This window comes from Halyomorpha halys, unplaced genomic scaffold (assembly GCF_000696795.3).
Source record: "Halyomorpha halys isolate HHAL.00 unplaced genomic scaffold, Hhal_1.1 Scaffold3916.1, whole genome shotgun sequence".
Classification (NCBI taxonomy): Eukaryota; Metazoa; Arthropoda; class Insecta; order Hemiptera; family Pentatomidae; genus Halyomorpha; species Halyomorpha halys.
The window spans coordinates 15,642-21,148 of NW_027105686.1; the positions used below are offsets into that span (position 1 = coordinate 15,642).

Below are 5,507 nucleotides of genomic sequence, written 5' to 3' on the forward strand. Positions count from 1 at the left end.
TGGGGAACAGCTAAACCGTCGAACATCAAACGTATCCAATCCTTTCAATCAAAAATACATAGAACCATAGTTAATGTTTAATGTTAAGCTCGTGGATCTAGAGTGCCTGGAACAACTCTACAGTGTGATCGCCTCATTTCTAAACAGCAGGACCGTCGCTGTGCGGGTTCGTGAAGAACACTCAACATCTATCCCACTGACTTGCGGAGTGCCTCAAGGAGCATTCCTTTCGCTAGTCTTGTTTTCAATTTATACTGCTGAACGCCGAGACAGCTCTACATCAGGCTGAAGCAGTATACTCTGAGATGGTTCAAAAGCTGGGCTACTTGAACATCTCAGACAATGCAGCCAAAACGGATTGTGTTGTGTTCGCGCACACAGCGGACAAGAGATCAAGACTGCCGAAGACTCTCCATGTGAATAATACGGTCAGCTCACCTTCCAACTCTATCGTATATTTGGGCATAAAGCGAGAACAGTCAGACGAAAGTCATGTCGTCTTAACCATCTCCTCACTTCTCCGGCTCTCTCATTGTGATTGAAGCTCCAGATATACCAACACTACTATATGGGGCACCATTGTTTACCCACATATCAGATGGAACCCAGCGCCTTCTTCAAACTTTTCAGGATTCGATGTTGAGGAAAATCGTACGCACAGCAACAAGAGGAGGAAGAGGCCACCGGAGCTGCATCAATTGTTGGAGTTGCCTACTGTGCCGGAGTTCATCAAGCGACAACACATCAAATTTTGCGATTCACTTCAGTACGGTACCGGTACGAATCCGTTATTCTACACGTTAACACCTCCCCCCCCCCACCGGTGTGTTGGCAACACACTACGTAAGGTCACGTAGTATTAGGATTAAGTTTTTATCAGATTTAAGTTTGTTAAATTCAGAAATAATGTGTGCCCCAACACATTATACACTTTTATAAATTCTGACAACAAAAATAATACACTCCAAAAGACTCCTTAGAATGTAGATGTTCTACAGAAAAAGGAGAAAGTTCATTGTTTATAAATACGCCATTAAAATTTTGAAGGGGTTTTGAAAAAAAAAAAAAATAAGGCACTAGATTTTGAGTAAAATTAATTTATGAATAATATGGAATAAAATTAATGTTGATAGTTATAATTATCCTTAATATGAATTATAATAGTAAAAGAAAGAGAAAATTTAACCAAAATAAATATACTCTATTACTCCAATTCCAAGGGATGAAATGATATGCAGGTGGGGAGACTGTAACCTAGTTGGTTTTGAGGGGCGCCAATACAGGGAGGGGAGTAGACAGGGGGAATAATGTTAGTAGGGTAGCGAATCAACCCAGGGGAATTTGGGGAACGAGGAGAGAGATTGATGTACGCAATTGGTTCCTATGAAAACTATTACTCCTACCATGATAAACGTAATAAACTACTGAATGATACATTAACCTAGTTTTAATTTGAGTGCTAATAGACATCTGTACGGCACATTAAATTACTTAAATCTGTACCGCTACAACCCATGAAGGGAGTCAGGGGTTCAGTACTTTGTTAGGGAGTACTAGACCAACGGTTGTGCATTTGGTCAGAATCATGCTCTAGCGCCAGATTTTTACCCAATTAAGGGTACCCAATTTAGAAGCCTGGGTAGAATAGTAATACAGTATATTACTATTTGAGTTCAATTTGACCGCACCCGGACCATATTCCATTTATTAATACACATGATCAATCAGAAATCTTCCACAACAAAATTTATAATTATTATTTCCACCACAAGAAACTCTAAATACTAATTGTTATAGCAATAGAAAAATGCGTATTTTTCTCATAATTCTCGCCTCACCTATATTAAAAATTCAATATAGACTCATCAAAAGTCCTCCTGACGTAAAAGGCGAAAGATTTATTCGCTTTGAAGGGAGACCAGAGTTTTTTATTCTCACCTTCGGATTTAAAAAAAAAGTACCATTCAGAATGGATATTTCATAAATAACAATAAACATTACAGGTAACCTTAAAATACCAAAGGTAGAAAAAGGTAATACACAACACGATTTATTTCCTTTCTTTTCACAATAAAGCACTCCCTAATTCATGTTTCTTTCTGTTTCTAGAAGGGCCGGAAAAAAAAAAAAAAATATGGTTTAGATATAAGAATGATCTCGGAATCATCCGATATTAAGAAGACACGATAATGAGGTATTAGTTAAACCTCTCACATAACGTCCTAATGTTTCGGCGATAAATTTTGAATTGATGGGTCATTAATGACCCCACCAAAGGCGGGGCACTAACAAAAAATTCAATATAGACTCATCAAAAGTCCCCCTCCACGGAAATCTTTAGTAAAAGGCGAAAGATTTATTCGCTTTGAAGGGAGACCAGAGTTACCCACTAATTTGTAAGAAGAGGGTATAGTTGAAGCGCCGGCGATCTTCCTGAGCGGGAGGTACCAGGCCTTCCAGGACACTCTCCGGTGAGATTGAGTTCTTTAAGAACGGCTGTCTCCATTCTATCACTTGTTTCCTAATCTTATAATTTACTATTTCTCGGATGAACCGAATTTTGATTCCTAGCTCAGTATTAGTTGATGAAGTATTGTATATAATATAGTCTGGTGCAGTCTATCCTGGCGCCACCTGCTGACCGTAACAAGCGTTATTAGGACTCATTTATAGCAAGGCTATGTCTGTCATGACCTCACAGATCAGTAATTCCTTATTTTAAAAATATATATTGTCAATCATTAGAAATCATTATAGCAAGGCAATGTTTTGAGAAATTAAGAGACTCAGGGAAAGGATATCCTCCTGCCAGGTAAAATATGCGCTTGGGGTAAATATTCTGGGTAGGAAATGGTCATTTAAAAAATGATTGGATTGGAGTTATTTAGTTATTCGTTCGTTATAAAGTTCCACAACTTAAGCCTAAAAAGTTTCATAATGTGGTATCGATACATTTTATACGATATTTACAGTACTAGTATCGGTACTTACAAGGATAGGAGACAGTTTTTCCGGGCGATCAACTGCTTGGATATTACGTCTTAATACGACGTAATTTTTCAATTTTTTTTTATTTGTAATTCCAGTCCTGTTTTAAATATTTTAATATTTAAAGATAATATGTTTGTTAGGATAAGCTGTTTATAACTTTATTAATTATTTTTTAAATTCTATATATTTTTTATTTTATAAATTAATATGTATTAACCATGATTAAGTAATAATTCTTATATTTTTGTGTATATCAGGAAGTTGGTTGGAATGCTGTCACTAATGTTTAACACCTATTTGACTTAGAACCAATTGCATTTTTTATTTATTTTCTTGTTTATTCCTCTGTCACAATTTTAATATTACTTATTCCCATACAGCCTTAATCTTCTTATAATACTTAGATTACTCATTTTCTTCCAACATTATTTATGTATCTATATTGTAAGTTATTTTCTAATCATTCTGTAATTCTTTTAATTCATTACATTTCTTATCTTTTTATTTTTGTTCTTAAAAAAAACAAAATATTTGTAGTTAGTATTGTATTTAATATTTGTAGTATTTGTATTTGTAGACTGCTATTGACTGTGAGGTAATTCCAGACACAGCCTTGGTATAAATGAGTCCTGATAACGCTTGTTGCGGTCAGCAGGTGGCGCCAAGATAGACTGCACCAGATTATACTATATACGATACTTAATCAACTAATACTGAGCTAGGAGTCAAAATCCGGTTCATCTGAGAAATAGTAAATAATAAGATTAGGAAACAAGTGATAGCATGGAGACTGCAGTTCTTAAAGAACTCAATCTCACCAGAGAGTGTCCTGGAAGGCCTGGTACCTCCCGCTCAGGAAGATCGCCGGCGCTTCAACTATACCCTCTTCTTACAAATTGGTGGGTAACTCTGGTCTCCCTTCAAAGCGAATAAATCTTTCGCCTTTTACTAAAGATTTCCGTGGAGGGGGACTTTTGATGAGTCTATATTGAATTATTTGTTAGTACCCCGCCTTTGGTGGGGTCATTAATGACCCATCAAAACAAAATGAATCGTCGGAAATTTGGTGCGTTGTGTGAGAGGTTTATCTAATACCTCATTTTAGTGTCTTCGTAGTATCGGATGATTCCGAGATCACACTCTTATATCTGAACCCTATTTTTATATATTTATTTTCTTTTTATCGACCCCTCTAAAAACAGAAAGAAACGTGAATTAGTGAGTGCTTTATTGTGAAAAGCAAGGAAATAAATCGTTTATTCTTTAATATCATGTATTGAGTGCTAATAGACATCTGTACGGCACATTAAATTACTTAAATCTGTACTGCTACAACCCATGAAGTGGTTAGGGGTTCAGTACTTTGTTCGGGAGTACTGTTACTAGACCACCGGTTGTGCAAGGAGGTGATTTAGTCAATCACGCTCTACCACCAGATTTTTACCCAATTAAGGGTACCCAATTTAGGAAAACTCGGGTCCTTGGAGGTAGTAGCCTTTCCCCGCGGCTATCTGCACCCCTTCTGTATGTTTAAGGGTTTCTAAGATATAGATTTCCCAAAGTAATTGTAAATACTGATTTTTGACGAAACCTTATACTTATATCTCAAGAACTATTTGACAAAAATAGAGGGACAATATTAGAGCTCAAACTTTAGCAAATTTACTCTTCTATAAGTAATGTCCAATTAATTTGTTTTAGTGTTGTAGTTAGTTTTAAAATCAAGATGCTTTCTACAACAGACACCATTTTTATTCTCTTTCAATGTGGTTAGCAGTCATTAATTTTAAATCTTAACAATATAAAGTTTTCATTAAAGTAATCAAAAATGGTTGAATTTATTTATTCTCCTCTTGAGCTCTTATTCACATATACACTATCTTTCCGGTTGGTACCAAACTTATTAAATTTTTCTTTAGCCTTTCGAATTTGTCGATGTTCCTCTTGAAGCTTTCAATAATACTCTAGAAATATAACTCATATTGGTTTAGTAATGTTGCTCTCGCCTGTATAATAGTATCGTGTTATTATTGCTGTGTTCGTATTGTATTATTCCCGGTTACATTAGGCGGTAACTATTCCCTCTTTGTACACACACAGGGACTTGACACATCTGGTGCTGACCTGTTTCTATGTATTTAGCGAACCTGTGATGTTTATATGCGAATTAATTAACGATGAGGCGGCACAAAGAGGATCGAGACCTAACAAACAGGCTAAGTTGATAAAGCTCCTTATAAGTTGTCTTCCTCAGGCCTCTGCTCCTGATACATATTCCTCCCCCGTAGGATCTGAATACTCCAGTTCCGGCGGTTTACGGTTAATTGGGTCGTGTCACATTATGTTAATTGATTCGTCAGTGTCTTTTGTGGGTAAAATAACCGTATCTCTGAGAAGCATCTTTTGTGCCGTCATCATCCAAGGCAACCCGTATCCGCCGATATGAATTTAACGTATAACATATAATTTACTGTTTATTAAATCAGCAATTCAATTAAAACAAAAAAGTAAACAAT

At 36.1% G+C, this 5,507-nt stretch overlaps 2 non-coding genes across 2 annotated transcripts; one reads left to right on the top strand and one right to left on the bottom strand.

The window, feature by feature from the left end:
• Positions 1-2,263: 2,263 nt before the first annotated feature.
• LOC112211859 (U5 spliceosomal RNA) lies at positions 2,264-2,385 on the bottom strand. The gene has a single exon (XR_002945746.1). It is a non-coding gene; the product is annotated as a U5 spliceosomal RNA (small nuclear RNA).
• A 1,510-nt stretch (positions 2,386-3,895) lies between these two features.
• On the top strand, positions 3,896-4,016 carry LOC112211860 (U5 spliceosomal RNA). Its single transcript, XR_002945747.1, has one exon. It is a non-coding gene; the product is annotated as a U5 spliceosomal RNA (small nuclear RNA).
• Positions 4,017-5,507: the final 1,491 nt, after the last annotated feature.